At 44.7% G+C, this 27,465-nt stretch overlaps 1 pseudogene; it reads right to left on the bottom strand.

The window, feature by feature from the left end:
* The window catches only part of LOC147709253 (uncharacterized), a 50,801-nt pseudogene extending 23,735 nt beyond the window's left edge, over nucleotides 1-27,066 (bottom strand).
* Nucleotides 27,067-27,465: the final 399 nt, after the last annotated feature.

Raw genomic sequence — 27,465 nt, 5'->3', positions numbered from 1 at the left:
TTTCCAGCCTACTCTTGCGAGTAACTGGGATATCGAGTCCTGGAAGGAGATACAAGACCTCCAACATTCTATTTCAGAGGTATGGTGTTGACTAAACCCTTAGAGAGAATTCTTGAAGCAAACCTTGGCAAAACCAACTTAACTAAAACTGCTACTTACTTACTCCCTCCCAAGTATTAGGCTTAGGTCAGGTACACTGGGGTAGGCGTAGTTAGAAGCAACAGTTGAGTACGTTAGTTAAATGTATATATGAATGTATATATTTTATTCATTTTAACCATTGTATGGCTAAGAAACCATATCAATGCTTTTACAGTATTATTTCGCAATCCTCGTTTTACTGTAGGCACTTTTTATAATAACTAGTCTTGCAATTGTGGCAATTCATTTCTCTTGCATGAGAAGAAAGACTGTTCAATAAATAATACCTTTTATTGAAAACGCCCATCTCTCTGTTCTCTGCATCTTGGTGAAAGTAATCTGCACAACTGACTGAGTAAAATAACTGTCTATTGTTTCACACGACTCTAGAGATTGACTCTTATTCTAAGGAGCAAAGTTGTCATGTTTATGCGTTTGTTGGAAAACTGAATCCCTTCTTGTCTGTACCAAGGAAGCTGATCACTTCCTATTCAGTCAAGAAAGTTTCCAGTGACCTCTGAGCTAGTTGGTAACAAACCCAATTAAGTTTAGCATAGTCAGTAGAGACCTGGAAGACCGCACTTCTACGTCCATACTATTGTTTATGTTATTCCAATGCGCAGGGCCTATAGGGAAAATAGGAACTACACTACATGGCGCCCAACGTTTGGTAAGGCGATAAAACTAACGCAAGACGTTAGAGTAACTCAGTCGTGCATTTTTCACACAGACCCCTTTCTCCCGTAAATACTCCAATAGACGTCTGGAGTGGGTGAAAGGTTAAAATCCGCCCGAACGTAGTAGGAAGAGATTCCTATGTAAAGCTCTGGTTTATTCAACGTTGAAGGATACAGTGTTCCAAAATATTGTGCACCTAATCTTTGTCTCCTTGGAGACCTGCTCTGCAAAACACCTGCATTTTATACAATGCCAGGAGAAAACGGAACCGCTGCACCCGCAGTAAATGCGACTGAGCAGGGTCCCGACGGTGTTACTGAACCGGGTGCAATAATCATCCCGGTCAACATAAGAAAATCTATAACGTCAAAACTTATAGAAAATGGACTGACCACACAAGGTGGCACAGTCGTCTTCGTGATAGAGGCACACGAATATCGGCAGACAGAGGTATTCTATTCTTGGATAAAATTTCCAGCGGCAAACGCCGCAACACACGAGTTCCACTATTACAAAATAGGGGATCCACCGGAAGAGTACGCTCCTTTCGAGGAGATTGAAATCCCATTAAAATTCCAAGAGCACCTGCTCTGGTTTAAAGGCGCCCTAAAACATAATGATCATATTACCAGGCTCGGTCCACTAGGTAGACCAGGAGCAACGTGGCCGGTTCTAGCCAGCTACACACCACATCCGGACATTGCAAAAATGTCAAGAGATGAGGTGTTAATACAGCTAAAAACATTTATTAAAATACATAGACAATTAGTCCAATATGTAATGCGGACTGCTACAGTCCAAACAGCTGTCAATGTTCCACAGCTGACCCCTCATAAGGGGAACACCAATAAAATTACACCACAGAACATACAATCATGTCTTGGTAAAACACCCATAAAACGGGAACAAACAAATTCCATTCTGGTTAGCGCAGAAAATCACTCAAATAGAGGCAGTATTTCCGAATACTACCCCTATTGAGAAACACAGAATTCTGACCATCTGCCTTCCAATGGGGGTCGCACCACACGTGGAGGACTGTGACACTTGGGGTACAGTCTTTGCTTCCATTTACACAAAAACACATGGTGTTCCGTCAATGGCGGTAATACCAGAAGTGCTAAAACAGATTCAGAATGAATACGGTCCAGAACCTGCCTTAACTCTTGGTATGAAATTACTGAAAGACTTCAAGCAGGTCTCGGCTATATTACTAGCCAACATAAAAGGAGAAGCAGCATCTGTGGCGATCCGCCAGAAGTTGAAGGAAACAGATATAACAGATCAACCAATTGAGCTTGCCAGAATTATAGAAAAATGTTATGAAGAACTAGGTAGAGACAGCTTGGGTGGAAAACCAGTAAAGCCCCAACTGCTCGAAAATCCTGAAAAATTATTTATTAAAAATAATTCAAACACTCCTAAAAAGAGCTGGGATGGAAATAAACAATCCACTCCCAAAGAAAAAGTTTTCCAGTCCAGAGGAAGGTCTCCTCGACGGAGGGAAAGAACTCCGCTCGAGAACACCAGTCTCCCCAGAAGGAGCCCTCTGAGAAAAGATATAACCTTAGAAATAGGGATAATTTGAAGAAGCCTGATAGATATCAAAGTATTGATACACGTCCCTCTCGATCTTTTTCACAGAAATCGGAAAGAAGAGGACGGTCAGACCCAGGAGAGCACACCAAGTCCAAAGACAAGGAACCTGCTAAGAGTAAAAAATCTCATTTCCAAGAAAGAAGGTAGCCAGTATTAGAGTAATCGAACATGCCGAGAATACTGAGGACACAGTTGAAAAACGGGGAGTGGGCACAGACAATGCTAGACAGTGCAGCAGAAATCACCATAGCTCGCACGATCCTGATGAGTCATCTGGAGACAGTGGACACGAATGAATACATTCAAGTAGAAACTGCCAACACCAGAGTTAGCGAGCCCCATACTATATACGAAATAACACTGCGTATAGAGGGTGATAAGACTAGGAAAATAAGGGGTCTATTTTGGGATAAACTCTCAAAAGGCTATGACATTCTGTTTGCTGAAAAAGATGGGCCCCCAGAGTTTGTCAGGGAGTGCCCTCATGGCGAAGAAATTATTATGCCTGCCTTCTCGAATCACATTCCGATTCACACCAAATATATATATATGCAAGGAAATGGGCAGTAGCCCAGGCACCAGCATTATATAAAAATCATGTAGGATGGGATGAGGACTCTCCTCCTCACAAAATCCAGTTAAAAAGACAACCGACTACACAAAGGCAGTATCCCATTAAGCAAGAAGCTAAAAACAAGTCAGGGAGATTTTAGATCAACTTGAATACCAGGGGGTGATTGAAACATGCACCTCTCAAATGAACAATCCTTTGTTTCCTGTCTCCAAACCAGACAATTCATATCGTCTAGTTTTGGATTACAGACACCTTAATGCATGTTGCAAAACATTTGCAGTACAAAATTTGCATAGTACTGCACTAATGAATAACATAGTTAGGAAAAAATATAAAACGACATTAGACATATCTAATGGTTTATTTTGTCAAAATATTGCACCAGAAAGCAGATACTTGACCGCTTTCTCAGTAATGGGGTCACAGAAAAATTTCTGTAGGCTCCCACAGGAATTCAAGAACAGCCCAGGACTATTCTCAGCCAGAGTAACAGAGTTACTACAAATATATGATGATGAGGCATTATCTTATGTCGATGACATCTATCTCACAGACGACGACTTGGAGACTCACTTGAAAAGAGTGAACACCATTATACTTGGGTTCGCAGCAGAGGGTTACAAATTCAACTTTAAAAAGTCAAGAATTGCCCATCTGACAGTATTATATTTGGGATACGAATTGTCAAGTGAAGGAAAAAGCCTAGCGGACAACTTCTTAGAGAAGTGCGCTGTACTCCAAGCACCAAAAACGCTGAAGAATTTAAAATCAATTCTAGGTTTCATGAATTTCGGAAGAACTTACATTCTAAATTATGCGGTGAGGGTTAAACCTCTCTACGAACTAATTAAACCTGATTTTAAACCAATCACTTGGACTCAAAAACACACAGAAATTTTGAGATCACTGCAAACAGACATGTTAGCAAAAAGAAAATTAGATACACGTGACAACACATGAAATTTGGTAATCCGAGTCAACCCAGGAAGATGCAGATTCACGTACCTGACCTCTAATGAGGAAGAAAAGGTACCAATTGCTTACAAATCACATTTGTACACAAAGGCTGAAATAAAATTCAGTTCAACTGAGAAAATTCTAACTGCGGTTCAGACTGCTGTAGCAAAAGAAAGGGCCCTAGCACAAGGTAAACGAATAATAATCGTTACACCCATACCGGTTTTAGAAGCGGTAACTAAAGCAAGCATTCCCAATGCTAAAGCTTTACATCCAAGATGGATCCAATGGGTTAATTCTCTTGCTGCAACAGACGTAGTTTACGAATTTGATCCTAACTTAAAGACACAGGAATTTTTACAATATGAATATGAATGTCCTCTGCCAATTGAAATCCTGCCTCTAGAAGAATACGGAAGTATTATATATACTGACGGATCAGCACAACCCGCAGTTGGGGGCAAACAAGCTTACAGTGCTGCATGCGCAATTGTTAAAGGTCGTTGGCACAAAGGAAAATTTAGACCAATGGTCACTAAAACACAATCTCTAGGAGATAGCATTTAAGATGGCGCTAGAAAATACAGATCGCGAATTCCCCACACTAATAGTGTGCGATTCATATTATTGCGTACAATCTTATAATGAATACTTGCAGAATTGGGTGGTAAATGGTTTCAAAGATGCAAAAGGTGGCACAATCAAGCATAAAATGCTTTGGGAACAAGTAGTTCTTTTACAGAAAGAACTACAAAAGACTCACGTGATACACACTCTGAGTCATCAACATGATGGCGTTCACGTTGCAGGGAATTCATTGGCTGATGAAGCCGTGAAGGCAGCTGTACAAACGGCTTCCGTAGCTGCGATTACTAGGTCACTAACAAAAATAGACAGCGACATTCTACAAGCTGTCAGCGCGTCAGTAAAAGATGATAAGAAAACCCTCCCAAGAGGCTTTCCAGAAAAGTATTTAAATTTAACAGATACGAATAATGTTCCTTTTGCTCGAATCCCTGGAGTGGGGGATAGAGTAATTCCAAACATGGAACACAGGTTAGGACTAATCAAAGCGGCACACGAAGGGCTTGCTTCTGCACATGCTGGCGTTTCCGCAACAATATCACTATTAAAACAGAGATATTGGTGGCCTCGCATGAGAATACAAACTAAGAAGTATGCATTAGAATGCGAAATATGTCAAAGAATGAAAGTATCAACAGTAAAAAGACCAGCGCAGACGCCCCTTCTCATCTCAGATAAACCATTTGCATGTGTTTACCTGGACCACTGTGGTCCCCTACAAAGGGACGGCAACTATAAATATATCATGGTCGCAGTGGATTCCTGTACGAGATTCATATGGATGTGGCCCCAGCGCTCGGCTGACGCTAGAACGGTTATAAAAGATCTGCAAGTCTTTATCGGCACATACGCAATTGCCATGTTCCATTCAGACCAGGGTCCTGCTTTCAGCTCTCGAGCCTATAAGGAGGCCATGGCCAGCATGGGCGTTGGCTTGCGATACTCTTGTCCGTCACACCCCGAAGGGAACAGTGTGGTAGAAAGAAAAAACCGGGACATAAAGCAATCTATAACAGCAAAGGTATTAGGTTCGGGTGATGGGTGGGTCAAACATTTAATAAGTGTCCAGTTAAGTCTTAACAATTTGCCAAGAAATTCTCTAAAAGGTTTCAGCCCATACGAAATATTGTTTGGAACTAGAATGTACATTCAGGACTTAGATAGTCAGGTATCAGTGGTAAAAGATAAGAATACAGACTTTGACATCAAAGATTGTTTGGCTGTTTTACAGGACTTGAATGAAACAAGAAAATCCTTAAGCGACATATAGTTAAAGCAACAGCCAATTACCACTGACGAGGCACCACCAGCCCCAGCAAGGCCTGTCTGGATTCCAAAGATTGGGGATCTAGTCAGAGAAAAAATAACGGTGAAGAAGGAATTTGGGCCTTCTTACAGAAAAGCAGTACCTGTCTTAGCAATCAACGGAACAAGATCAGTAGTACTACCGCCCCTTGCTGGTAAAAAGGAGAACAGAGTTGTATCAATCGACCTGGTAAAACAACAAGCATGTGGCCTATAATCAACAGTAGGCCCAGTGGACTCCCGAGAAACAACAGAATACCCAAACTTGCAACAATCCAAGAGGTTCAAACTGAAAGACTAATCACATTTGATAAACCTGCAGTGCACAGAGAGGGACTACGCAATAATGCCATGGAACTCGTGCCTCTTGAAACACAGATTGAAACAGTTCGTCATGAAACACCAGTCTACAATGATGTGGCATCAGAATGTGCTACCGAAAGACAAATTGAGAGAACAATCCCAGCAATTGACAGAACTGCCTCTGGCTACTTCATCAATTTCGATAACTTTTCTGAGGATCAAAACAACCCTGAAGTGATGCCAGAAACAAAGACTTTCAAAGAAAAAGCAACAGAATTCTTTCATCAAATCAAAGAAGTATATCTGGATGCACCATTGATTGAGCATTGGATTATTTCAGGGGTATTTATACTCCTACTATGCCTAATTTTAGTTTTAATTTTAGGAAAGTTTATTACAATTCAATGGACACAGCAAGTCAGAACATCAACTTAGTCCTCAAACCACACAGATCATCCCACGTGAAGAAAAGAGAACTGTCAACAGTAAATGTCACAGCCATTCCAATACCCGGGGGGGGGGGGGGTAGTATGGGACAAAACTGACTATGAAATCTATGGTCTGGTCAAAATCCTGAAGTATCCTCATCAGTTCAAGGTTTCCTTAAGTGACTTTGTAAAACCAAGTACATTTTCTGACGATTGGGATTTTGAAAGTATTAATAATATGATGTCTGATTTAGTATTGTCAGCAAGATTTAAAGATCATGATTATTTACAAGGTTCGTCTAGTTATGAACAGATGTACTGCTTCTCACATTATGGAGATCATTACTTGCATAAATCTGCACAACCTAGAAATGTTTTTAAATATAACCAATGGGAACATTGTGCTACTCCACCTAAAAGCAGTTCTAAAACATTCTATGAGAAATTCCAGTACTTCTCAGGGTTTAACACCAGTGATGCAGAAACGTTTTATTATAAACTGTTAGATAAAGCAGGGTTGAAAACAATGCTGACAAATACTAAATTGATATATTCAAAAGCATTTTATGAAAAAATGATGACATTTGGTTTTGATTATTGGAGAAATAACATTGAAACAAAATCAATCTGGGGTACAAAAGATTGGCAGGTACAAGGCATAGAAGCATTATTTCGAGCCTGCATGATCCCAGAACAAATAATGTTCTTAAATGACACAATTCACCAAACAACCTGTCTTGGCCTAGCTAAGATTAAAGACCTTAACAAATCGTCTATTCCAAAGCCAATTCCTGATAATGCAACTACAGATATTGAAATAGACGTATCTAAAATTTTACATCTAAACAGAACACATCCTGATTAGAAAAAGTGGTTAATCTGGCCTATTGACACGAATATCTGTCAAGATAGATTCCTGAATAAAACACAGGGGTTATTAATGACCAGACCAGACCCTAGATACTCCCAGAGACAACATCCAGGGATAGTAACAACATACAGTGTAGGGAAGCTGTGCCTTGAATGGCTAGAATCATCCACACTGGCTGAAATTAAGCAACACGTATCTTTACTTAAAGATGGTGCTGATTTGCGCAATTTCATTCTGGGACCACGCAAACAGCGTCAAAAACGTTTCATAGCGACCAGTATATATGCGACTTACAACGAGGCTTGGAAAGTCACACAAATTGAAACAGCTGAAAAAATACGAGAAATTGATCGTATTAATTTGGAAAAATCACTTTCTGTAGTGGACAATGGGTTAATGACTCTGTCCTCCAGAATATATTCACTGGACAGTATTGTATCATCTGCCATAGATATAATAGACAAAGACTTGCTAATGTTACAGCATGGCCAGTCACAATTGCGTTCTATTGTACAATTAGGCTGGACGCTGCAAAATCTTCGTTCAGGCTATGTGCTATGGCGTTTAATCAACACAATGTCATTGTTTTCCATCTTTAACCTTACTGATAAACAAATCAGCTTGGCACAGAAAGGAGCAGACTATACAATCCTGAGCATCGAAAAACTTGAGAGATTACCTTTGACGATGTCAGAAAGTCCTGTCATTGAATGGATAATACACGGGATTATCACAATTCCGATAACAACTTTCCGATTTAAAAAATGACATGAATACATACCTACTGTTCAGTATGAACGATTGGGTAAAGGATAGATTAAGTCAACATGGAAATTACCATACACACACACATGCTATAGTGACAGCAACAAAAATGTTTTTTTGTTAGTGGTGAAAACTGCAAACATTCACTAAGTGGTATACTTTTGTGCCAAGGTATTAATTTACCCGGAGCCTGTGAAGGAAATTCTAACAACCATTCATGCCACCAATATGTCACACCTGCAACACAGATAGAGCCTTTCTTTAAGCAGCTCTCGAATGGGAGTTACATTCTAAAAACGGATCACAGCTGTTGTGGCCTTTTGCCAGGGAAAGCATATCTCGTAAGCGTAACTTCCATGGTCAAATGCTGTATGCAAGCATTGTTTCCAAACGGCCCTGGAGACACTGAGACTCCCATATGGCCTCGTTTGAACGTCTCTTCTATACGAATTGATACTTTAAGCAGAATGAAGTCTGTGCTTTTGCAGACAACAGTGCCCATAACGTCATCAAAAGAGACGTATGATCTCCTAGTTGCAAGGACAACATCAGAGATTCATGACCTTTTATCAACAAATTGCCCCGTGCATTTCACAGAAATGCTTAGCCAAATTCTTAACATGTCTAGTGCTATAGGCATCCCAGGCGTATTTAAGACCATTTTTACGGGACTGTTAACACCATTCAAAGCAATTCTAGGAATCATTCCTAATTTTGTCCATTCAGTCTTTGGCGGCATACCCCTATTTTTGAGACTTGTAGCAGGCATTTTATTTTTGACCCTCCCGCTCCGATATGGCAAGCCAAAACTCAGACATGACTCCAGCAGGAATGGAAGAAACGATCCTAGCAATACGCTACCGGGACCGAATAACTAGAGTCCTTGGATGGCCAGGCTGAGAGATCTGAACATGACCTGGTTTCTTTCATTCAGACCTATATGGCAGACCTGCATCTTACCTGTGCTTCGATGTATGCTATGCGGAGATGAGTGCGTGTTGGACATCTGTCTTGCACTTCCATCAGCAGTACCAATGGATATCGATACTTTGCTAAGTCCTATAACCGCTCACGCATTGTGTTGTCCCCAGCGGCTACCAATCCTGATGACGGCATTCGTTGAGACTCCTGTGCTACGACTAGGTGGTGACAGTGGAGCGAGAAATAAAAGCAACATCACCTAGGTACGACCTTCTGTGAGCATTGCTGATCCAGACTTTGATGATAGCAATCATTCTCACACCTGCCAAGTTACAGCACTATCGAACTTGGTCGAACTGTCACCTGATTTTGTAGACCAATTTTTTGAGAGCCTGTCTGATATGATGTCCTCCCCTGAACAGAAACAATAATTTTGAAAAGCATTCCGACACACAGCGTTCCCATGAACTCTGAATTCGGCCTTCAGTTTTGATCAACAAAAACTTCTGAAAAGCGTTGGAACTCTATTCCCCCGTTCACCAAAATTATTTTTTTGAATTGAACATTTTTCAAAATATTTACCTTTTTTCTGGCACGAAAATTCTTTGCTTAATGTAGACCTATTCATAAGGAACAGAACTTCTATTTTTAGGTACTTCTAGAGACATAATAACTTTGCATCAGCCTCTAGCACATTTTACAGCAATGCATTTATATGTGATGAAATTATCTCGCCTTTCTTTCTGTATAAAGAGATATTTCATGTGTAATTTTTCGCAAAATCGTTCACTGATTACATGTGCTATAATTTTGAATGATTTCTATGCTTAAAGACGTACAGTACAATCCATGTATTTCAAATACGCCATTTCAAATGCAAATATGTATTTTGGGGAGGGTAATGTTACACATGCATCTTTTTGCTATAGTTTTTAGTAATTTGATGGACATAAATTCGTGGAGTGGGTGTCGCGTTCTAATCTAGGACCCCGATCAATACTGTGACCTTATGCCCCTATAGGGCTATAATCCATTTCTTCCCCTATAATGGCATAAACGATCAAGAGCGATATTTCAGAAACTCGTCTCTGGCCTAACACGATCAGAGCCACATTTCAGAATCTCTTCCTCTGCAGCTCATTGGAGCAAATGACACAGCAGAAGCCACTATCTAAGATTCCTAGATTACACTCCGAGTTATTCAACAAGATAAAACTCAGCAACCTGGGAAAACCCCGCTTTCTATGTTTTGATTAGTAATAGAACTCTAATGAGCACTGAGAGACGATCACTTCCTAGTGACATCTTTATTGACGTCTTATGTCCAAAAACTTACGTCAAACCAGGCACCTTTCAGGTATAAATATTACTAACGTTGCCTTAAGCAAACGCTGCCTCAACGACATCGATGATAGCGATGGTGTGGTGAACACAGGAGCAGATCAGCTGTCCCCTGCAGAGCCCAGCAGATGCAAGCTGCCCACGGACGCTGCCCCTCCTCCTCCTCGATGTGCTGAGAGAGACGCTGTCTTTTCTCCTGCCGAGAAAATCCAGCTCCGGCGTTTCCAGCCTACTCTTGCGAGTAACTGGGATATCGAGTCCTGGAAGGAGATACAAGACCTCCAACATTCTATTTCAGAGGTATGGTGTTGACTAAACCCTTAGAGAGAATTCTTGAAGCAAACCTTGGCAAAACCAACTTAACTAAAACTGCTACTTACTTACTCCCTCCCAAGTATTAGGCTTAGGTCAGGTACACTGGGGTAGGCGTAGTTAGAAGCACCAGTTGAGTACGTTAGTTAAATGTATATATGAATGTATATATTTTATTCATTTTAACCATTGTATGGCTAAGTAACCATATCAATGCTTTTACAGTATTATTTCGCAATCCTCGTTTTACTGTACGCACTTTTTATAATAACTAGTCTTGCAATTGTGGCAATTCATTTCTCTTGCATGAGAAGAAAGACTGTTCAATAAATAATACCTTTTATTGAAAACGCCCGTCTCTCTGTTCTCTGCATCTTGGCAAAAGTAATCTGCACAACTGACTGAGTAAAATAACTGTCTATTGTTTCACACGACTCTAGAGATTGACTCTTATTCTAAGGAGCAAATTTGTCATGTTTATGCGGTTGTTGGAAAACTGAATCCCTTCTTGTCTGTACCAAGGAAGCTGATCACTTCCTATTCAGTCAAGAAAGTTTCCAGTGACCTCTGAGCTAGTTGGTAACAAACCCAATTAAGTTTAGCATAGTCAGTAGAGACCTGGAAGACCGCACTTCTACGTCCATACTGTTGTTTATGTTATTCCAATGCGCAGGGCCTATAGGGAAAATAGGAACTACACTACAGTCCGTACAATCCCTAATGGCCTCCACAACCTCCACCAAGGCTGTCTCCGTGCTAAAGGAGGCCCTGAAACCAGACTGGGCTGGGTGAAGTGCCCCGGACTCTTCCACAAAGGGGTTCAACTGCCGAAAAACAACCTTTTCGCAGACTTTAGCCAGTGCCGGAAGCAGGGAGATGGGGCAGTAGTTGGCTGCAATAAGGGGGTCCGCTGATGGCTTCTTCAGGAGAGGCAGAAGTTTAGCTGGCTTCCACTGCCTAGGCACCACTGCAGATTGTAGTGACCAATTTACCATAGCTGTAACTTCAGGCCCAACACAATCTGCTACTCCTGCCAAAACTCTTGCCGGGCAGGGGTCCGAAGGGGAGCCCGATTTAAGAGATTTCAGCAGAGCAAGAATGTCCGATTGATCAACTATAGCAAATTAGGCAAGGCAACTGCTAGAAAGAGTACCGGACGTCTCCGCCAAAGGGCGTGAGGCAACATTGCTCAAGGCTAATCCCTCCTCAATGAGCTTGATCTTATTAATTAAAAAAGAGGAGAGCTACTCACACCAGCCAGCGGAAACCGGGATCTTTCTTTGCTCCGCCAGAGGCGACAGGAAACTTTGGACTATAGCGAAGATCTCCTTATCATTATTATCCGCCTTTAAGATTCTAGTCGCAAAGTAGGCGCCTTTCGCAGTCTTAACTGCGGTATAGTATTCTCTTTGGACTGAGCGGAGGTCAGCTTTAGCTTGTGGAGAGTATGCAGCCCTCCAAAGCCGCTCAAACTTCTTGCATGACCTCTTTAGCTCTTTAAGCGCTGGCGTGTACCAAGGTTGAGAAGGCAACACGCGCCGGGGGATTTTTGAGGCAGGTCTGGAAATAGCCTAAACCCCCAGACTGACCCAGGCATTAAAGAGGTCAACTTGGCCCTCTAGATTGCTAGCGAGAGCCATCTGGGAGTGCGTGAGGGCTTCTGCCAGCCCAGGAATGTTAATTTTCCGTACTAGGGGGCCTGACAGAGGAGGGGGGTGGCGAGATGGCAGTGCCATGGCCCAGGAGAAGTTGATCACAGCGTGGTCAGACCAAGTGACCGGCTGGGGGTCTTTAATGACCAGTGCAAAATTGGAACATACCAGATCCAACACATGCCCGCGGAAGTGCGTTGGTTTGGAGATCCACTGTGTTAGCTGCGTTATTCCAAAAAGGTCTTGAAGGCCCAGTGTATCTGGGGAACTGGGAGAGTCTAAATGTATGTTGAAGTCTCCAAGAAGGAGAAATTTCGGAAAGCGTAACACGTGTTGCGCCAGTGCATCTCCTAAGGAACTTAGAAAGGAACCAATCGGCCCCGGCGGTCTATAGATCAGAGTCCCCCCTAAGGTGAAATGAGGGGAAAGGATAAAGGAGAAGTCGAAGGCTTCTCCCTCCAACACGCTCAAAGACTTGTCACAGGAGAAGGCCCAGGCTTCCCTGAATACTACTGCAGTGCCGCCCCTCTACCTGAGGTGCGATCTGCCCTAGCCAGGCGGTAACCACCTGGGACCGCCAGTTCTACCACTGGAGCACAGGAATCGCTAAGCCACATTTCAGTGACAAACAGAATGTCCAGGTTGTTGTCCCCAATGAGCTCAAGGATGTTATCGGCATGTTTCACCATCGAACGGGCATTGATGAGAGCTGCCTTAACCGAAAGCTCGTTCTGGCCTTTGGGCGGTGGATGTGTTAGGAGGGGGGGAGATGGAAGTTACAATCCTGGCATTCCCACACCATATCGGAGCACGGAGTGCACCTTTTCAGACCCATATGTGAGCTTGGGTTCAGGGAAAGCAGGGTTTCACGACTATAGATAAGTGAGCTCGAGATGCCTGGGTCTGAATGGGCAGCCTGACCAGCCCTGGGCACGGTCCAGGCGCATACGGGCTTACCTTAGGGGCACCTTCGGCGCACCATCGTCGCACCCGCTGTGCCCGACCGCTGCGCCTCGGCCAACATATGATGATAAATAAGGGGGTAGCGGGAGGCGCGGGCTCCTGTTTCCGCCCTCCGGCTTGCTGGTATGTCCCTGATTGGTCCGCCTACCTCCCCATGAGCTCTCCACTCAATCGGCACACAGCCGTGGTGGAACGAAGCTCGGGATTCGGCGACCAAAGAGCTAGTGAAACAGAGGAGCAGCCTGACTCGCTGACGTCCTCGCAGATTTAACCAATGAACAGAGCGTGTGACAAGGTTCACAATATCAATCTAAAATAGGAGGAGCAGCCTAACTCGCTGTCCTCTGTGCAAAGGATCAGATTGTGCAAAATAAGCAATAGTTTTTAAAATTCTTGTCACAATAAAAACAATATCATCAGGTTTCTATAAAGCAAGCTAAAAATGCAAGCGCTCGCACAGTGGCAGCAGCGGCTTCAATGTGGTACCAATAGATGTAACTCTAGTCACTGACATGAATAGCTTAGTAGGTCATAATTTGGAAAATTATGTAGGGCAATCTTACATAGATGGTCATTTATATACATTACTGCATAGTAATAATGAGGGAATACATTTCCTAGATATTATTGACATGCGCCTATGTTCACAGAGTGGGAGTTTTGTGAATCCGAGGTGCGACCGCCGTTAGAATGACTATGACATTCAATAGGATCGTAATTTGAATGATTGAGACGGCTTAGTTGTATATCTATACGTTACTGTTATGAGTATTTAAATAATTTTTGCCCAAGAAAACACTTGGTGAAAATGTCTTACTTTTCAAAATGGTGGCCCTACGTCAAGTGAGGATAATGTAGTATGTTTGAGGCGATCGGAACTGAGAGGTTTATTTAGGTTGTAAGATATTTTAGTTGACCCAGGTGGCATTGAGTATAAGACGAGCACAGTGTGCTTAATATTATGGACAGCATTGACGATGTGGAATAGGAATAATATTTAATAATATGGTATTATATAGTCGGGTAAAAATGGCAGCGAGTAACATGGCCTTTAATTATAAATTGGTATTTAGAATATGTTGGGATTACTACTCTGGTTTATGGAACACAGGAATAGCCATATATATTGTGTTTGGTAACACCATTGTACATTCTAAGATGGCACAGAAATTAGGGTTAGCAGGCTTGAAGAGAATACTATGATCAGTCACGTGATCATGACGGCAGCATAAGAGCACCAATCACGGAACATTGGATCTTATACTCGAGAAATCCAGCGTGAGGGTAGAGGAAGCTTACTGGCAACTCTGATGAAGGTAAGGGCGGGAGAGGTACTGGGACCCCTACTTGGGACAATTGAGAGCTTAGTTTTCCATGCACAGCAGCAACCATTCATATTGATGTAAGGTGGGATGGCTGGTAGTGCTGCCAGATTTAGTTGGTAACCTGATGATGGGGATATACACACCATCCGGGGAATTGTGGGTTGGAAGCAAATCAATAATGGCCTAATAAATCAGAGTGATGAGGCATAATGACATGTTTAGGATTGTATATTATGATTTAAACTTTAATAGATTCTAGAACAGTGCAAAAATAAGTAGTCCTTTTAAGTGTAAGCCAAAAGTTAGACGTCTTGTGAATGATTTACTCCTACATTCACTGAACCAGAATATTGAGGGACAAGATTTTTTACCTGAAGTCTAGCAGCTATACGAATTACCCCACGCCGCAGGATAGTGTGGGTTGAAATTATCACCACACTCCAACTAGGTTAATTTTGGAAGTTCTATATTTATAATGAAAATGGCTTAAGACCTATGGGAAGGATTTAATTTGGTCTATGTATAATGATCTGTTTCTGTTCTCTTGGTTTTGATTACAGACGTTGTAACAGTGAATATTGAAGGTTGGTTGATTTCCGTATCTCATTTATGTGTGACTTGCTTTTCACAAGTGGATTTGGTTGTAACACATTGGTGCGTAACTGATGATTAGCTAATATAGAAATAGAATTATATTCAAGCACATATCCTATCACAAGGGTTTCTTTATTAGATGTGCAGGAATGGAGCATCCTTAGACCTTTTTGGTGTGACCTCACTTTTGTTTGATTTGCAAAACATGGCTGCACTTATATGCATGTACCAACACAGTGACTGTGTATCATGTCTTTACCTAGCCTTGAAAAAGTTACATGTAGAACCATACTGAGGTGACAAAACACATGTTGGCTTGGAATCTTTTCACAAAGAACAGCTCGGAGAAAGAATAAAAGGGCAAATTAATAACTTGGACTGATTATTTTTGAAAATGTTATGTGACTAACAAATGCAACTTATGTCATTTATATATTACGTGTGCTGAGGCTCAGAAATTAAATGTACTTAGCTTCCACAAACGCCGAGCCCTTTCAAGGCATAACCCACGCAATTGAGGATTTTGGTGAAAGCCTGCTACAGCCGCCACGCCTCGCCGGACCCGCTTCGCGGGTCACGCTTCGCGGGTCACGCTTCGCGGTCTGTAGCGGCCTGCAAGACTGAGTAGGTGGCCTCACCTGTACTGACCGGCAGGGCTGCGAGCGAGAGCGGCGGACTCCAAGGACCAGGAGTCCCCGCGCGCCCTTGTCCAGCTGGGCTGCTCTCCCTGCCGGCCCCGCCCTCTCCTCCACAGCGTTAAACATCGTCGTTTCCTGGCCTCCAGCGGACAGCTTCCACAAACGCCGAGCCCTTTCATGGCATAACCCACGCAATTGAGGATTTTGGTGAAAGCCTGCTACAGCCGCCATGCCTCGCCGGACCCGCTTCGCGGGTCCCGCTTCGCGGTCTGTAGCGGCCTGCAAGACTGAGTAGGGGCCTCACCTGTACTGACCGGCAGGGCTGCGAGCGAGAGCGGAGTTCTCCAAGGACCAGGAGTCCCCGCGCGCCCTTGTCCAGCTGGGCTGCTCTCCCTGCCGGCCCCGCCCTCTCCTCCACAGCGTTAAACATCGTCGTTTCCTGGCCTCCAGCGGACAGCTTCCACAAACGCCGAGCCCTTTCGAGGCATAACCCACGCAATTGAGGATTTTGGTGAAAGCCTGCTACAGCCGCCACGCCTCGCCGGACCCGCTTTGCGGGTCCCGCTTCGCGGTCTGTAGCGGCCTGCAAGACTGAGTAGGGGGCCTCACCTGTACTGACCGGCAGGGCTGCGAGCGAGAGCGGCGGACTCCAAGGACCAGGAGTCCCCGCGCGCCCTTGTCCAGCTGGGCTGCTCTCCCTGCCGGCCCCGCCCTCTCCTCCACAGCGTTAAACATCGTCGTTTCCTGGCCTCCAGCGGACAGCTTCCACAAACGCCGAGCCCTTTCAAGGCATAACCCACGCAATTGAGGATTTTGGTGAAAGCCTACTACAGCCGCCACGCCTCGCCAGACCCGCTTCGCGGGTCCCGCTTCGCGGTCTGTAGCGGCCTGCAAGACTGAGTAGGGGGCCTCACCTGTACTGACCGGCAGGGCTGCGAGCGAGAGCGGTGGACTCCAAGGACCAGGAGTCCCCGCTCGCCCTTGTCCAGCTGGGCTGCTCTCCCTGCCGGCCCCGCCCTCTCCTCCACAGCGTTAAACATCGTCGTTTCCTGGCCTCCAGCGGACAGCTTCCACAAACGCCGAGCCCTTTCAAGGCATAACCCACGCAATTGAGGATTTTGGTGAAAGCCTGCTACAGCCGCCACGCCTCGCCGGACCCTCTTCGCGGGTCCCGCTTCGCGGTCTGTAGCGGCCTGCAAGACTGAGTAGGGGGCCTCACCTGTACTGACCGGCAGGGCTGCGAGCGAGAGCGGCGGACTCCAAGGACCAGGAGTCCCCGCGCGCCCTTGTCCAGCTGGGCTGCTCTCCCTGCCGGCCCCGCCCTCCCGGTGGCCAATTGAATAGCTACATAGAAGAAGTACCTTTCCCGCTGCGCGGGAGCGTGCGGGGGGGGCGCCGGGAGAAGCCCGGGACAAGGGCGGGACCGTCTGTGGCCGTCCGTGGCCGACAGAGGCCGGGCCGGGCCCACTCTCTTTGCTCTCTTTGCCCTTGCAATTCATTAGTGTTCCACTCCTGCTCCCTGCCTTACACGCCCTCTTTCGCCCTCAGTGATGTCTACCTCTGAGGCAACTCAGGCACCGGCCATACAAGGGTCTTCCCTGTTAGGTCCTTTGGACAAATTTTTTGCCAAAATTAAGACTGACGTAGACCGGGAGCTCACTCTGGCTGAGAAACAGGCGGGTCGACGTCTTTCTATTGAAAAGTTAAAATTAAGACCTCTTCAACCCTTGGACGCAACCACAACATCTCTATCATCCCCAATGGATTTAACCACACCATTAGATTACGTTAATATTTCCCCTCCCATAGAAGATATCCCCCTCATTTTCCAGACTAATCCCCCTGCACAGAATGACATTATCACTATCTCGGACTCCATTTATTCCCAGGTATCTGACACCCAGACCATAGACCTAAGCACTCCCTTTGTAGAACCAGCCCTCCTTTATGATACAGGCATACCATCTCCCGTGTTTACACCAATTGTACCTGACCACCATACCAAGAGTACTTCGGAGGGCCAGCCTCTATTATCACCGCTTAGGGTTACCACCAAGAGTCTTAAAACCCCTTCTAGCAAAACCCCTTCTGGCTCACCACCAAGGAAGCGAAGAAAGAAGCTTATAGTTAAAAAGAGAACCGTGCCTCCTAATCAAGTGTCACACACTATATTTACCATCCCAAACAAGGTTGGGGTTGTAGACCCCGCGAAAGAGATGACTTCCAGCTCCATCTCGGTACCTAGCTATGCAGGGTTATTGGATGACATTGATTGTCTTATCAAGGCGTTGATCCTTCCTCTTACTGAAAGGATCAAAAGATTGGGGGAGAATGTTGAAAAAATCTTACAAGGACAAACGGGGGTACCTTGCCCGAAATCGAACGCCCCTAGAGTTTCAACACAGCCTACTAAAGAATCCAAAACACCCAAGACAGCGATTGGTACCCCCAAGGCAACCGTTCCATCAACAGTTGGGCCACCAAAACCAAAACCCTCCCAGAATTCTATATCCTATGCCAAAAATAGTAATAATAGCAATATTAATACCATTGCATTGGAAAAGCCCACAACCGCAGAAAAACTTCATACCACTATAAGGCCCCACAGTACGCATTCCGACAATAGAACTAATTCAAAACCCCCTCCTACCGTCCCACATCAATCCAATAGAAGAACAAGGAACACCGTCGATCTACCACCTGAGTGCTTAAATTATGTTATAGCACTCACAGGAGTTCCGCCCCCGCCAGAAGGTAACCCTGAACATCAGGCCAATTTAAAAAACAAGGTTATCTACTGGTTGAGGAGAAACAGACCACTTCCGCCACACCTAAATAGTGATATCGTCTCGGCCAGGCGATGCCACTGGGTAGGCAGTAGACCCAAGGATATTGAAGGCGATGTGATCTTAGTTAACTTCAAAGATCACAGATTGGTCACATATATTAGCGACTGGTACCCTGGAACGGGAGAGGGGGGAATCTCAACTCATAACTTAAGCTATTTCTATCCTGAGGCTATGCTGAGACAACCGCCAGCCCAGTCCAGACTTTACCATCCCGATAGCCATGGTCGAGCAAAATGCCCCGGTGGCCTTATCATACCTACATCTCATAAATATCATACGGGCCATAACACTTCCCTCCCCTACCCTTTGCACACTTTTCCCCCATTCCCGCACAGACCTCCCTTAGTTCATTTGAGGACACCAAGGGGTCAGAATCCCTTTGAAAATACTAATGATTTCCGGTTGCAGTCCAGTCAGGTACCATTGCCACCGAGAAATTTTTACAACCCAGCGTGCATTGGGGTGATCCATGTCTTCACAACCCAAAAGATTTTTGGAATATACCCCTGTCCAATTTCTACCACCCGCTCTCAGGCTTAGATGACAATGAATGACTTTACAAGTCGATTAACATAGATAAGCCTTCTGTGGGCTCGCAGACCAGCCACCGTACCTCTGCCCACTTCTCGTCATCTAGCTCGTCTAAAAAGCAGCCCAAGAGCTAGCGTGGCAGAATAGTGGCGGGGATGGATTCTCCTAGTGAACCCCGGCTACCTGACCATTCACAGTCTCAACAGTCCCTGCACAACTGTTCTACTTCCAATTCTTTGATCCCTTCCCATACCCTTACCACCAGAACACAGCAACTAGATATACCTTGTGTGAACCTAGGCCGCACACGCGGAGTCACCAGTAATGTTCCTGTCTTTAATTCACTTCTTTCATGGAATGTCGCGGGGCTAGCCAGTAAGGCCCTCAACAAAGCTTGGCTAAATGTTATTCACATGCACGACATCCTATGTTTCCAAGAAACTTGGTGTTGTGAAGAAGTTCATCTTCTGGGGTACCAAACTTTTCACTCCCCTGCCACGTTATCAGCCCAGGGCCACAACAAGGGGGGGCTCTGTGTCTATGTCTCAACAACAGCAAAGGTTAAGATCCACAAATTCTTCTCCAGCACCCACTTCCAAATTTTACTCTTTAAGTGGGGCACGTTAGCGAATATTGTACTGTTGAACTTTTACAATAATATGTCTGATACCGAATTGGAATCCACCATGTCACATATGTCGCGTCTGATGTCACATACTGTGGATCACCTTAAGGGGGCAATAATAATGTGGGCAGGGGATTTTAACTGTACAATTTGCCCACAGTCCGATTCTCCTTTGTGTGGCATTGCAGATCCTGGTGAGGAAAACCCAACTCATTTTGTGCACACAAAGAGGGGGATGCTGTTAAAGACATTTGTTCTTAAATTTGATCTTTGCTTTGACAACCAGTTCTGTCCCGCACCCGTGCAGTTTGAGCCAACCTTCTTTGGTAGAGATTGTAATTCAACTATTGATTTTATTCTGATATCTACTGCCAATTCTGGAATCTTGACCTCGTGGGTGGTCGGCAAGGACGTATTCAGTGACCACTACCCCCTTTCCATCAGTGTAAAAACAAAGGAGCGAAATGCTAAAAATCCCACCCATCTCACGTATCCCCATAGGATTGAACTATCCAAAACTAATGGCTACGTGGTGAAATGGGAGAAGATTGTACCCGGTGTGTTTTTGGAAAAGCTACTCTCCGATTCCGGAAATGATGTTAATCTCTGCCTAGAGGAACAGGCGGACCCCTCTCCTGTTATGACTGCTTTTGCCAATATCCAACAGCGGATAAAAAACTTGCTGACCCGGGCAGCGAATAATAACTACTCACCTAGAGAAGGGTGGTTTGATGGGAAGTGCACGAAAGCTCTAAAAGCCCTTAAAAAAGTTTTGGCCCTCAAACCAAGGGACCCTCACACAATTCGTAGTGCTAGGCAAGCATATAAACGCGCATTAAAAGAAAGAACCCAGGCTTTAAAAAAGCAAGCCTGGGCCACACTAAGAGAAGCATCCTCCCAGAAAAATACCACCAAGTTTTGGAGACTGGTCAAATCTTTGTACCAACCGAACCATAGCGGTAATAAAATAGATTTGGCAATAACAGGTGACAGATGGCTTACACACTTTAGGCAATTATATATGGACACAAAGCCAGCTGATACTATCATTTCGATAGGGCTGGTTCCAACCGTTCCACAAACCATAGATAGTAGGAGGGACACCCATCCCCCAGTCTGCCCATTCCCGATTGATATAACTTTTACAGTAGGGGAAATGCAGGATGCAATCAGGGATAGTGCATCAGGCAAAGCACCAGGGCCAGACTGTACCCCGGTAGATGTGTACAAAGCTGAACCAGACTTCTGGGCCCCTCTGCTCACAAATGTGCTGAATAAGGGCAATCAAAAGGGGTTTATTGAAACCTGGTCGGATGCAATAGTGGTCCCCATTTTTAAAAAGGGCAGGCGTGACGACCCGACCTGCTATAGGCCAATATCCTTATTGGATGGCCTCATGAAATTAGCAGGGAGGATCATTTTAAAGAGACTTCAGGAGTGGGAGGAAGAACACAACGTAGTCTCACATCTCCAATATGGATTCAGGAAGGGTATAGGGACTGCTGAGCAGTGTTTAAACCTGGCCCTTTTATGTGCTAAATACACGCAGGCTAGAGGTGGGTCACTTTTTATAACTTTTGTTGATTTAAGTTCTGCGTTTGATTGCGTGGGCCATACCCTTTTATGGTCAACATTGGCCGAGATGGGCATTGACGCACGCTTAATTACCTTCATTAGAGAGCTGTATCATAACTGTGGGGCAAGAGTGAGATATGGCAAGCAGGGCGAATGTACTGACAAATTTGCCCTGTCAAGAGGGGTTAGACAAGGGTGTATCCTGGCCCCCAGGCTATTCACTTACTACATAAACTCAGTGGGCCAATACCTCTCTCTCTCTCAAAATGATTACCCTACCGTGAAAGGTTCACCGGTGCCAATCCTCTTGTATGCCGATGACGCGGCTATAATGTCCCAGACCCAAGTGGGACTGCAGAGGGCGGTGACTAAATTTGCAGGTTTTATGCAGGATAGAGGGCTGAAAGTGAACATTTCGAAGACTTTCACCATGCCGTGCACCAACAAGCGCAGGAGGGTGCCATGTAATGTGTCCCTGGACAAACAGAACATAGCCACTGTAGATAAATTCTGCTACCTGGGCATACTGTTTGACAGGAAATGCCGTTGGAGACAGGCGATTGAAGCAAGGAAACTGGCCTTCATTCACACCATAGGCGCCTTACGCGCTTTTACTAACAGAGTGGGTGGTAAACCCATCAAAGAACTGGTACAAATATATCAGGCGAAGTGCGTGTCCACAGCCACCTACGGGGCGGGACTTTGGGGCATCGAGAAGGATCAAACTTTGCAGGGCTGTGAGAACCAATTCATTAGCTACCTTCTAGGTGTACCAAAAACCTCATCTTCATTTATGACGCACATAGAGACTGGAGTTAAGCATTTGAGCGACATAATTAAGATGGCCCCAATTCTCTTATGGCACAAGGTATGGACAACAAGGGAAGCCAGTTTTAACAGGGACCTCCTGGAGGATTGCCTGGCCCTAGATGGGGTTGCAAATTTCCGATGGTTGTCGTACGTAAGATCTGTACTTAGTGGGATAGGCCTCCCAGATTATTATGCAAAACCTAGAACCCTGGAGGGCGTATCTAGATCAGTTCTCAAAAAAACACTGACCTCCCATCTGGAAACTTTGAGATGGAACGTTGAAAAGAACAAACAAACCATCTTAAACTTTCAAGAAATCACCCCTAACGAAGGCATGCAAATGTATCTAAAAGTGGATCCCAGCCCGTACCACAGAATGCTTCTGTCCCGTCTCCGCCTTGGGATTTTCTTTCGTATGGTATCTGTACCGGAGATGAATAACTGGTCTTCATTGAAACTGCCATGCTTGTGTGACAATACCGCATTTCAATCTAATTTGCATTTAATGTTTTTTTGCTCTTTCTATTCCACCCCCAGAAAATTCTACCTAAAACCCCTTTTAAACCGTTGGGGTGTAAGAAATTGTAGGCCTGCCTTCTTAAGATTGTTAAAACTTGAAGACGAGCACGTGATTTTTGCGGTATCTTGTTTTTTAAGATCTGCCATGTTGTTGCGGAAAACCATGCGGTAAAACATTCTTGCTTGGGTCCCTCTATGCTTATTGTGTTGGACAGCACAAATTGCATTTCATATTGTATTGTACTTGAATGAATTTTTAATGACGTGATTATTACAATTGTCGTTTTTTAACTGTTAAACGCATACGCAAGCATTTATTAATTGTGACGTTTTAAATGTATGTATTGTGCTTTTATGATTTTACGAAAATCGAATAAAGCTTTATACTACTTATACTACTATGTACTTAACAATGCACAATTCCTTTTGCGCGATCATCTGTTTTACATGACATATGCTATTGAGTGTGACATTCATACTGTCCTCTTGGTGGGAGGGTTCTAAGGTATCATTCATTTACTCATATAAGGGCAGCATGAATTGGAAAGCAATAAGTCTTGGAAGTGCGGGTCTTTAGTTGTTTTTAGAAGAAACGCACACAAGACTCACACTTTTGAGGTTACTCTTACACATGACTTTTGGAACCGGTTGATAAGTTTGGGTTGCTAATAATACGGTCCATCTGTGACAGATAACCTGTTGCCATGCCATGTCATTAGCTTCTGTGTCTCTTACAACTCCAGGAGCATCATTTAATCTCCCTTAATTGTTGGATTACAATAGGATTGGTAAGCTAATAATACCGGCCATTAATGAGTGAGAATATGTGGGCTTGTTAATAATTAACATGACCAAATTTCTGGGGATTTTGCGGGAAATAGCTTATTTGCTAGAACAAGCTAAACCAAGTCTTCCATTGTGGCACCAAGTCTTCCGTTGTCGCCTTCCTTGGGCAGTGGGACACAATTGTACGGAACAAGTAAAGTGCTTCTTTGTCGACTTCGACGATGGCTCGATTGGTTCACGGATCCTTTTATCTTTTACTTAGAATTGACTCATACAGTAAATGTGTGGTATGACTTACCTACCAGGATTTACGCCATAAAGACTCTTATTAGAGGGCTTGCATTATGACTCCTGAATGATCGGAATCTATCATCAGGAATTTACTTTGAACCTCATTTAATTTGCAGTACGGTGGCAGTCTATTTGTGACCTCCCCATAAATCTGTGAAACACAATGATTTGAAACTTCACATGATTGATCGATTTATATTCATATTTAGGTGTTTCTAGCTTTCAATACCTATTAAATTGAGGAATCCCACATCTGTACTGGATGTTCAGAACCTTTAAGAACCTGTGTTTGGCCTCACTATTCCTGACTCACGGGACAAGGTGTCTGTGGTCTTTCCGCACTATAAATCCTACTCTTCTATTTTTCCTGTCTTCATGGTCTATATGGTTTCTGTACAGGTTTTCTCTCTGTCTTTATGAAACTGGGCAGTGCCTCACACTTCCCCACTCTGTGTGTGCTCACTCAGATATGTCTTCTGGTGTCTGTTTGATATTTTGATATTGTAGAAGGCTGGCTTAGAATATGGTGCTCGCTTATGTAAGTGTAGCACCCTGCACTAATCCAGACAACCCTTATGGTGATTTTAGTGGTCTTAGACAACCTTATACAGCTCTCTAAGTGGTAACCGTGGAGAGCAGCCTTCAGGCTTAGTCCAGAAGGAGTGTAAAGCAGCTGGTTTTACCAAAACATAATCTTATTGGTGTAGATTAAGTGAAAAAGAACCACATAGTGTAACAGATATGTATTTCTTATAAGACACTCACTAACACATACAAATATCCCCTATATTTCGGAGATATAACTCAATGCACACAATACTTTAAAACAGGTAAGCAGCACAAATACACAGTGGTCGCCAGGGGGAGACCAAACCATATACTAAAATAATGGTATTCAACCCACGATTCAAGTCAAGACTATACCCTGAAGATGAAGAAGTGCTGGGGACCCAAGAAACCACCCAAGGTAAGTAACCAGGAATGCCACAGAGGAAGTTTGCAGAGTGTTAACACTACTGCATGCTCTGTTCAAGTCACTGGGTAAGTCGCAGTTGCAATTTTAAAGAAGAAGGACCCTTCCCAGTGGACCCTGAAAAAACGTGCAGAAGACAGAAGGTTGGTGAGCCACCCCACCCATGGATACCCTAGGAACCAGGATCCCTACACCAGGGAAGCCAGGTGCATAGTTGCGAAGTGGTGTTGGAAACCACTGTCAAACTCAATGGAGGACTTCAGGAAGATGCCGCTGGCGAAGAAGGTGAAAGTGACCGGTGGAACCCAAAGGTGGATTCAAGATGAGAAGTACCTGCAAACAAAGAGGACAGAGTCTATGCCACTCAGGAGTGACCAGGAGGCACAGAAGACGAATGCCCACTGATGTCAGGTGTTGCAGGACAGTTGAAGAACCAGAATAACCCACTTACCGGGTCTCGGCGGCGGGAGAACCGCCCAAGTCTTCCATACCCTTCATCCGTAGTAAAAGGAGACACAGGAGCCTTCGTCTGCTTATTCAAATAGCCCGGGCTATGGAACAGAGTCCCAAGCTCGTTGGAAACAAGACAGAGAAGGCTGCTGCTTTACTCAGCAGCTTACAAGCCTTTTATACTTTTCAATTCTAGTCTTTTGGCTGTTAGTTCATTGTTCAATCAGGGCAGTGTTTGCAGTTGATAACCAGATCCAGACGATGTTTGTAGATGGTACACAAATCATTGTTCACTCGGCTTGATCAAGGCTCAGTCTTTCAGGCCATTGAAAGCACAAACAGCAGGAGACCAGGACAGTTACTCCCAAGGCAAGGAAGATGAGGACCCTCCACCTCCACTGGGAAAGGAGGCCCCAGATCCAGCCTGTGAGGGACCAGTTGCCTTCATCCAGATGGATTTCGGAAGAAAGGCGATGCAGACGTTGGATGACATCGTACACTGTAGGCGCGTTGTCTGGGATGTACACGCAGCAGCTGGAGCCGCTCAATTTACACACACCACCACGATCAGCAAGGATGACATCTAGGACCATTCGGTTCTGAAGCGTTATGAGGCGGTCCACCTGTAGCTCTGCAGTGATGTTGCAGAGAGCACCTGCTGTTAGTGCGATGGTGGCCTTAAGGACCCTGGTCAGTCCTCGTACAGCCCGACTGTTGGCCATGGGGCCCCAGAAAGGAAGGAAACCTTTAAAGAAGTCCCCAGTTTCCTGGCCTGCTGTATCCACGGCTGATTTGACGCCCCTACATGAGCGGCGCAGAGCGCCCTTCATTAACAGGTGGTAACCTCCATGGGTAGAATACGTTGGTGGAAGGAGGAAGCCAGATAGCAGGGACCAGACCAGTTACGGGGGAGCCAAGTGTAGGCGGCAGTGCCACAGATGAAATAGGTGTTGGGGGATGCCACCACCTTCGGAGGAGATGTAGAGTTTAAAGCTTTTGTGATATCACATGTGCTGGTATCAACTTTCTTAGTCCCTAAGCCATGGATGCAGACACGGCCTTGCACATTTATGACATTCACAGTGTCTCGTTCATCAGGCAGTATCCTTCTTGTGCGGAATCTATAAAATGTTTGTTGAGGGGTTGAGTTAAATACTACCATCTCACCGAGTACATCTGGTGATAGTAGCGATGTGGATGAGCTGGTCGGGCAAAAAAGAGCATTGGCATGGCCGGATCTGTTCCGCAAGAGGTCATCCTGAAATGTTCCAAGGAAAGAATTGTCAGTGCCATTGACAGTGTAGGCCTCCTGCATCCACATCCACCATGCAAGACAAGATCCAGAGATGGAAAAGGGGTAGGAAAAGAATGGGACAGGGTGTATCATGGAATGCGGCATCAGTCCACAAACCCAGCAGTTGGAAGTGTTCATGATCAGCTGGTGATGATGCAACATTTGGAAGAAGGTGTTATTGAAGAATTCTGCACGGCGGGGTAATTTGTGGGCTGGTAACGTGTAATAATTGTGCTCTGCAGGAGTCGGGGTAGGAGTTGGTGAGGTAACAGGATGGTAGATTAGTAACAGCCAACCAAGGATAGACAGGATGAGGGAGACAAACAACGTCACCACGGTGGCCATGAAGCATTTACTATGTCGGAGACTGACATATTGTTTCTGGATTCGGGTGTTTTGGATGGCAGCCATTGTGCTAAGCCAGGGACCACTAGTGGCTGTCTGTGATTGGTGGTTGCTTCACTGGGCGCAGGTGCCAAGGGCCCTATGGCGTACCTTAGTCTGACACACCAGCACTACTATCAGCCGGGGAAGATCACAGCCCTACAGCCTATAGGCACTTGGCGAAGTCAAAGGCAAGCCTTCCCTCGGGGGCGCAAGTTATATCGGTCGGAAGTAGGGTCAGTATGGTTGGGAAACAATTGTTCCTAGTGTTGAGCAGAGTTAAGGGAGGGTTCCACCCTTCCTTTCAGTAGGCTGTCACTCTCTGCTTCCATAGATGTAGAATGCAGTCTGGCATCGCTGAATGGGACAAACATCGGGACTGTTTCTGTTTCTGAGTCTCCTTGTCCTTCCCTCACCCACTGATCA

This window comes from Lissotriton vulgaris, chromosome 6, assembly GCF_964263255.1.
Source record: "Lissotriton vulgaris chromosome 6, aLisVul1.2, whole genome shotgun sequence".
NCBI lineage: Eukaryota > Metazoa > Chordata > Amphibia > Caudata > Salamandridae > Lissotriton > Lissotriton vulgaris.
The sequence above is the reverse complement of the archived record's forward strand: the minus strand, read 5'-3'. Positions and strand labels throughout refer to the sequence as shown.